This window comes from Gossypium hirsutum, chromosome D06 (assembly GCF_007990345.1).
Source record: "Gossypium hirsutum isolate 1008001.06 chromosome D06, Gossypium_hirsutum_v2.1, whole genome shotgun sequence".
Classification (NCBI taxonomy): Eukaryota; Viridiplantae; Streptophyta; class Magnoliopsida; order Malvales; family Malvaceae; genus Gossypium; species Gossypium hirsutum.
The window spans coordinates 43,640,516-43,649,973 of NC_053442.1; the positions used below are offsets into that span (position 1 = coordinate 43,640,516).

Below are 9,458 nucleotides of genomic sequence, written 5' to 3' on the forward strand. Positions count from 1 at the left end.
TTCGTTCTTATTTATTTATGATTTTTATTCATTATTTGTTCTCAAAATTCTTCTGTTACTATTTTCAATTTTTTATTACTATTTTCAAATCAGATCCAAATCTTTCCTTTTCGAGTCGAACAACTTGAACTCAATCCTTCTTTTGCTTCCTCCACTTAAAATGGGTCAGAATTCGTAATGGAATAAGAAAAGCTAAAACAAAAGAAACCTTGTGCTACAATAAAATAAAATAAACTACCTAACCAAAAACCCAAAACAACGGAAAACAACTTGAGTTTTCTCGTTGGAGGTGTTCCCGATTTTCAAAAATCACAAAATTTAAACTGGAGTCCCCTCAAATAATGTAGATCTGATATGAAAAATTTTGGCACAAAATTAAACCCACATATTTTTTTTGCATTTTTTTTATTTTTGCAATTTTTATCACTTTTTTTGTGGAAAATATTTTTTTATATTCTAATAGAGTGCTAAGAATCAGTATGTAAAATTTTAGATCATTTGGAAAATGTTTACCCATTGAAAAATATTTTTTTTTGAAAAAAATTATGGGAAAAAAGAAAAAAAAATTATTTTGAGGTTGTTTGTTGAAAATTAGTTTATAAGAACACCTAAAACGTACGAATCTGATGCCAATTGATAAGAAATTTAAGTAGAGGAAGCGAAGGAAGGATCGAATTCAAGTTGCTCGACTCAAAAAGAAAAGATTTGGATATGATTTGAAAAGAAGAAATAAACAAATTTAGTAATAAAGAAATCGAAAATATTAACAGAAGATATTTGAGAACAAAGAACGAATAAAAATCATAAATAAATAAGAAATAGAAATTATAAAAAAAACAAAGTGAAAGATGGATCGAATAAGCCAATATGATGGATAAAATAATAAATGCCGAATTGAATCCTTTGAGATATAAATCACAACAAACTCAATTAATAGCTCTAATCAACCCTCCAAGGAATAATCCTTGGCAAATTGAAGGGTGAAAAATGAATTCTCATGACTCCTTAAACAAAATCGAGAAGAAAATCACTTTTAAAAATCACAAGAAAGAAATATTGCATAAAGAAATAAACTCCCAGAGTTGGAAACTTTATTTATGAAAACAATTCTCCCTTTAATGAACAATGAAGAAGCCTTTATATAGGCTAGCGAAATACATCCAAATAAAACTCTAAAGTAAAACAAAAAGTAGTTTTAAACTAAACTTTCTTATTTGACTAAGAAACATAAAGCTCCTAAACAACTTAAAATACTTAAACAATATCCAAAATTCGGAATAAATAAACAATAAATTAATAAAATCTAATAAATACAATATTGAGCTCATGTATAATAAAAATTAAGCCTAAAAATCGTACCCAATATGATTTAAACCTGAATTAAAAGTCTGGAACTCATAATTTCAGTAATAATCCCGTCCAAAAATTCTGCTCGTGCAATCTTCACTAAAACGGTCATAACTTGAGCTCTTGAACTTGAAATCGAGTGATTCAAAGTGTGTTTCAAAGCTAAGAGATAGATCTTCAAAATCTATGAGACGTCTCAACCTAGAAACGCCTGGATCCTATCAAAAAATTTGTCAAACTTGAAAATTGACAGCTTTAGTGAATGGAATTTAATAAATTTCACCTCTTCTGTGCATGTATCATTTCCCCCTTTCCTTGAAAAGATTCGTCCTCACATATTGCCTTTGACCGAATCTTTATTTGACTTGCTTAGCCTTGGACATTATTGTTGGGCCTTGAGGTAGTGTGAGCTCATCACATTCATGGGTCTGAAATTGGGCCTTGAGACTCGTATCATCTTCTTTATTTAGTTAACCGAGAAACCTTTTCAAACCTTTCATAAATTTCTGATCACAATAATAATTTCTTAACAGCACATATCCTCAGAATCCACTTCCAACAACCCATGCCTTAAGTCATACTCTTAAACAAACAATTATTCACTGAAATTTACCTTGGATGGATACATATGTATTTGGAGAATACTTTTTTTGAATTGAATGCCTTTAAAATGGATCTCAGGCATACCCTGATTCTATACCTGATTCTATACCATACATATTAATACTGATAAAATACTACTTACACCATTGAGATGAATTCCAAATTCATTTCTTCAAGATTACATATATTAAAAATACACATTTCTAATTTTTTTATGATTTTAGGAGAGGTCAATAAATCCTAAACAACCGTGATTCAACATATTCCAAATAAATCTAATTCAACCATTCATCATAATATAACCAAATTCTCAATGACAGATTCTTAAATCTTACACAGGTACATATATATATCTAACCATTTCAGATCATCGTGGTGAATACCTTTACCATCTTGCAACTACACAGTTCTTTCCAATAATTGATTTGATTAATTCATATATCTTACTCAACCCTTGACCTTGAGCATAGTAATACATCACCTCAGCTATACTTATTACAAACTATATCACTTATTCCTATCTCACCAGAAATACAAGTATGTAAACCTTACCAGACATTCATAACAGATCACACCATCCAGACCAAATAAAACATACCATATAGGCTTTATATGAAATCTTATTTTTACTGTCCCGACAGAGTTCACAGAAGATGTCATAAGATTTAATCATAATACACCATAAGGCATTGTAATAAATGTACCATCACGATTTTATACGAAACATGACTTAGTGATTTCATACAGGGTTATATACTTACGGTCCATTCATTCCATCATTTCATATACTGTCATGGGGCATGACCTTATAGTCTTACATATTCATTCATGTACCGCGATCTGCCATTTCAATTCTCATGTCAAAGACTATGCCATAAATCATTTCTATTATATCATGTATCATCCTTTTTATTCATATTAATGAATCGATCCTTTACTTTTCTTTTGTCTTTTCGTTTCACCATTATTTCTCTTCACATGATGAAATAATTTTGACATACCTGAGCAATTTTACTAGGTTCGGCGTATCATGCATACAGGGCTTCTTCACTTCTTCGCGGTCCAAGAACTGGTTAAACTGTGCTCTGATACCAACTTGAAACACCCTCAACCTGATTTGATTTTTTGGATCTAGATCTCGCGTATTACCATCATAAACAAAAAAAATTAACCTACTTATACAAATTTCAAATAATTACAACTTATTTGAGTGCAGATTTCAAGCTAAATACATAAGTATGTTCAATAGGTAAGTACATTTGCAACACATGGTAATTAAGGTACAAATATTTATAATTTAAAAACCTAACTAATTACGATTATACTCAAAATACGGGGTTTAAGGAACATATAAACTATCTGGCTTTGTATGCGTAATAGCTCGATACACCTCTCCTTTGGCATAGTCCTAATATCGTCCCTTGTGACACAACCTCGCATTCAAACATGTAATATAACACACACGAGTAAGTTCATAAGAACTTAGTAAGAAATATAATAATTACCTATTTGGTATTTCCATAATACAGTTGATGATTAAATAAGATGATCTTATTGTTCTTGCTCAATAACTTCTCTTTGAAGATTGCTTCCCTCAAATTCCATTCTTCATACACTATTGATATCATGCCTTACTCAGAAATCATTTCTTTTTCCATTGGGGTCTTCAATACATCACGTATGCCCCTCATCCAAACATTTATAAGTCTTTTTTCCATTTCCTTTCCAAGATCAACATAATTGAAACACTAATATTGTAGAATACTTAACTCTAAGCCATTGTTTCATCAAAATTCAGGAATGAACTTGTGTCATCTGTTGCGCATGGGAGCCCGCAACCATGGCACATTTGTACGATCCATCAAGTGGGAAGGAGGTCATTTGGCCAAATCAGATTGGCCCGTTGCTTGAAGAGATTGAAGGTCCATCTACAAGCTTGACATATATGGAAACATAATCTTCGAGGATATGCAATCTTAGAAGATTTGATTTTGTAATTTTAGAAATTTGATTTGTAGATACCTTTTAATCTTAGTCGTCGATGTACTTGATTTGTACTATTGGATTTGGGGAGGCTCAACTATAAATAGAGGCCTCTTCCCTCATTGTAAATCACTTGAGTTTTGAGAAATAAGAATTCTTGAGAGCATTCACTCAAACTTTCTCTCTTGTGTTCTTAGCTTTCTATGGCCTTGTTCTTATTTTATTCTTCATTCATCTTTGTTCAATTCTGAGCTGCTTTTTCTTTGTGTTAGTTTTTGGGAGGAATTCTGTTGGATCCTCAAAGAGTTGAAGTTAGGCTAACTTAGGCATTTTTTAGAGCAAAGAAATTGCCTAAGGCCGCACGGATCGTGAGGCGAATTTCTAAGTTCGTGACAGTTAGTATACGAGCTTAGGTTTGCGAAAGCATTGCTAAAAGATGTTGAAAGAAACTGGCGACTATGAGGCAACGGAGACCCGTCGGAGAGTCCGAAAGGCTAGTCAATCGAGGGACATGCTGTCGAGCTTGGAAAATCGAATGGTCAATCTCGAGGAGTTTGTTGGTGACATGAAGGAGACACTCGAAGTGGTTCTGACCCGTATGGAGGAACTGAGGGAAGATAGCAAGGAATTTATTTTGGACACTCTCAGATCCACTTCAGAAAAATTGACGGTAGGGGATGAAGCTCTTGATGCCTTGGTGACTGCCATGAAAGAGGAGATTGCTAAGCTTAAAGGGGAGCTCACTATCTATAAGGCTGCCCTAGGAAGTGGGATGTTGGCTTCGGGACTGAAGGAGCGTCATGTGAATGTTTCAAAACCTGAGAAGTTCAAAGAGGTTAGGTCAGCGAGAGAAGTGGATAACTTCCTGTGGGAATTGGAGTAATATTTCTGAGAAATGGGCATTGAGGATGATGCCACCAAGGTAAACACTGTTTTGATTTACTTTACTAATGTTGCTCTCTTGTAGTGGCGACGTAAGTCCACGGATGAGAAACATGGAGGAACGACTATTGGGAATTAGGAGGAGTTCCAAAGAGAGTTTAAGAAGCAATTTTATCTACAGCATGATAAGAAGGAGGCTCGTGCTAAGTTGCGCCGGCTTATGCAACAAGGCACCGTTCAAGATTATCTCGGGAATTTAGTGAGTTGATGTTTCAGATCTCAGACTTGAACGAGAAAGAAACATTTTATTGGTACGAAGATGGGCTAAAAATGTGGGCTAAGCAAGAGTTGCATCGCCTAGGTATCACTGAATTCACCGTAGCCATGGCTGAGTAGAAACACAGAAATTTGCACATTTTTATATACCCTTTTTAACTTAAAATCATACAGTTTCAATAAAATTCTTGTCAAAAAATAATTATTTTTTACAAAATAATTAAAGTGCACTAAAAATATGAACATGTTGAATTTTAGTTAATTTTATAATTAATTTTGGTTATTTTCGACAAATTTGCACAAAGGGCGAAAAATGGCTCGGCAGACACTACTAGAAGCACAAAATCGAGAAGCAATTTGAAGTACCGAGGCGAACTAAATTTCAGCCTCAGATGGTCCAAAATTACATGTATTAATTCATAATATAATTAATTTTAATTTATGTCTAATTTAATTTGGGTTAATAAATTATTATTAATTAATTATGAAAAAGTGGTCCAGTTGAACTGAACCGAATGAACCGAACCAACCAAGAAATGGACTGCCAAAAAACTGCACCAAGAGCTAACCCAAATCAACTTATTAGCTGATCATTTAAGCTTGCAAAGAGGCCCTTGAAGACTTGTTCAAGTTGCATTCAAACCCCTCCACAATTGGTGGCTTTATATATTTGCCCCAAGCCTAAATTAGCAAAGATGAAACTATCAACCTTGCCACGTGTGTGGCCGGCCAAGGGAGGGATCTTTGGCTGATAATTTTAGCTATTTTTAGCAGCCCTCCTCAGCTATAAAAACCCCCCTTAGGCTGGTCATTTTAAAAACACAACTCAAGGTTTCACATCTTTCCTCTTTTCTCTCCACTTTCTCTCTTCTTTTCCATTCCAAAATTCCCTTACTCTTTTACCGATTTCTCCTCTTGGGAAAAGGGCATTCATCAGCTATTTGAACTAGCAATTAAGTGTTCATAGCAGCCTTGGTCGACGAGGACAATAGAGAAGGAAGAACAGAACAACTAGTCAAGCCACGGAAAAAGACCAGATTTGATTCTTGTTCCCTATCTCTTTAATTTTTGTTGTTGTTATGCTGAATATATCTATGAATATTATGTTTTTGGAATGGTTAATTTAATCAATTTAGCTTGAATTTAATTCGTGTAGGTTGATTGCATTTCGTTTGTTAAAATTATTAAAATTGTGTTTATGTTGTTATAGGCCTCGGTAAGATGCTTGATTAAGTAAAATCATGACTAAGCTATTCTCGCATTACAATTGTTAGGTAACTAATGAATTAATTATTTAAATAGATTGAAATTGTAATTAATGGACAGAGTACTTAATCAGTGCATGTTTAATCATCTAAGGTAGTTGAGGGTTAGATTAGCAACGGTATCTAACGATACATTTTTCTTGCATAGCTTGCAAGATTATTGTGATTAAACTGTTTCAAGGTAAGGATACTTTGTTACCTCACATAGTCTTTTATGTGCTTATTAAATCGAGTTAATTGTTTGAATTGACATAGGGATATGTACAAGAAATTATTTCGATTTAATAAGTATGTATGTGCAATAACATATTTGTTTATTAAGATTTGTTTAATCGGTTGAATTGACATAGGGATCTAATCAGCAGATAAGTGGATTTTAGTAAGTGAGTATGTTCATAAGTTAGCAAATTACCGAGTTGCCGTGAACTTATTCATAACAATATAAACATGAGTTTAATAATTCTAAGTTAAGAAATGTAATTAATCTAACACAATTATGTCATCTTGATTAAAATCGTATTTTGAAATCGTGCATTTGAGATTTATTTATTTAGTTTACTTAGTTTAAAATCTTAGTTTTTAATCACCCTCTTCAAACAAAATATTTTTCTTCACCAAAGTGTTTTAAATAGCATTCATAAATAATTGTTTTCATAGTCCCTATGGGTACGATAACTTGACATTTACTTGTCACTTTATTACTTGTTGCGATTGTGTACACTTGCACATTTTCGTCGTTCTAAGTTTTTGGCCCCGTTGTCGGGGATTTTGTTTTAAAAAATTCATTATTTGTGAAGTTGTTAGTTTTGCATTTTGGTTTATTTTTCTGTTCAAATTTTAACTTAGTTAATTTTTCTGTGATTATTTCAGGTGTTTGTGAGTATTGACCGAATTATCGATTTGCTCCCTATAGACCCTGAGATTGAACGAACTTTTCAACAGCGAAGAAGACAAGCAAGTCAGAGAAGGACTGAAAAAATGAACTTCGAAAATCTGAATAAAGGAAATGGAGCAAACCTTGCTCAAAGACAGTATGTCATGCCAGTATTTCATGATCTTAATTTGGGTATTAGGAGACCCAAAATTGAGGCACAATAGTTTGAGTTGAAGTCAGTCATGTTATAGATGCTTCAGACAGTAGGCCAATTTAGTTTAATGCCTACCGAAGATCCTCACCTACACTTAACACTGTTTATGGAGGTGAGCAATTCTTTCAAGTTAGCCGGAGTACCCGAAGATGCATTACGATTGAAGTTGTTCCCATATTCACTAAGGGATAGAGCTCGAACTTGGTTGAACTCATTACCACCAAACTCAATTTCAACATGACAAGAGTTAGCAAAAAATTTCTTATGAAGTATTTCCCGCCTAGCAAGAATGCTAAGTTGAGAAACGAGATCGCTGCTTTCCAATAAATGGATGATGAGTCATTGTATGAGGCATGGGAAACGTAAAAAGAATTATCATGGAAGTGCCCTCATCACGGAATCCCACATTGTATACAACTTGAGACATTTTATAATGGTCTCAATGCTCACACAAATATGGTAATGGACGCTTCTGCTAATAGTGCTCTCTTTTCTATAATGAGGCTTATGAAATCATTGAGAGGATTGCCAGCAACAATTATCAATGGCCAACCAATTGAGCATCGTTAGGAAGATGAGTCGCTGGAATACATGAAGTAGACACTCTTATTTCACTCGCATCTCAAGGATCATCAATATCCTCAATGTTAAAAAATATTACTACTAATGGGTGTAATAGTTTTGCAGCACAGCCACTGAATCAATTTAAAAATATAGCCTGTGTTTATTGTAGGGAAGGAAATTTGTTCAAAGAATGTCCACCGAACCCAAAATTTGTGTATTAAATGGGTAACCAGAACCAAAATTAAGGATGTAACACCCCAAACTCGGCCTAGATGTTATGGTCGAATCTGACATGTCACACTGAAGTGTCTTTCGAAAATTTAACTCGTTGGTAAAAATTTGTTTCTAAGCTTAAAATAAACCCCTTTATTTATTATTTAACAAATCAACTACACAAAATGTTTGTCTTGTTATCTGATATTGTTTTAATAAGTTGGTCTAAAATTGAGGAAGTTTTATTTCTTTAAATTTGATTATTTAAAACTCGTGTCTTTGAAAACAGTAATTATTTTAAAAAAAATCCTCTTCTCATAGCTAGCAGTTTAAAATATGTAAGTAAAATCCCAATTAAAAAATTAAACCAACTTAAAGGCCTTATTACAAAAACAAAACCCAACTTATAAATTGAATAAAAATAAAAGCAAGTGTAAACAACAGTAGTTGTATAGCCACCTCCAAGTCCCTCGCAGCATCGAATCGCCTATGGCTAGGGATTACCTGCACAGTTAAATGAAGAGGGTGAGTTTACGAAACTCAGTGTGTAATCCCCTACCAACAGTCAGCATACAACATGCAGTATCAGTACAGTGTGGGCCTAGCCCGATACAGTAACAATGTGGGCCTTAGCCTAATACAGTAATAGTGTGGCCTTAGCTCAATATAGTAACAATATAGTGCCATAATGCAACCCATCCCAATCCAACCAACACACTACTCCGTACCACTAACACACCATGTGGGGATAAAACTGACCCACCCAGCCAAGACACCAATATCGCAGCAAAGTTTCCAATAATAGTATCGCAGCAAAGCTGCCAATAACAGTATATGTGGCAAAGCCACCAGTTTAGTATACTTCCCCCATATTAATATTCTAACCCCATGCAGTATGTCATGTCATAAATCATACGTGTGTGCAAAACGTCATACTCAGTAACAGTCATATATATATATCATAGAACAAATTAGCCATACATAACATAAGGTCATAACGGTCATTTGATCTCCTAGAGGTATAATAGTTATTTTACCCTATGGGGGTATTTTTGTCATTTTACCTTATGGAGGTATTTCGATCATTTTACCTTATGGGGGTATTTCGGTCTTTTATTGACCCCTCAAAAGGTCCACAGTCACCTCGAGCAACTCAGATAACCTAAATGGTCATAACAGTGTAAATGGGCACAAGGCCCATTACTCGGCCCAAGTGGGCCCACACGCTAGTGCGGCC

At 34.0% G+C, this 9,458-nt stretch overlaps 1 non-coding gene across 1 annotated transcript; it reads right to left on the reverse strand.

Moving 5' to 3' along the window:
* Positions 1-7,738: 7,738 nt before the first annotated feature.
* Positions 7,739-7,845, reverse strand: LOC121218904 (small nucleolar RNA R71). Its single transcript, XR_005915387.1, has one exon. It is a non-coding gene; the product is annotated as a small nucleolar RNA R71 (small nucleolar RNA).
* Between the last annotated feature and the right edge of the window lie 1,613 nt (positions 7,846-9,458).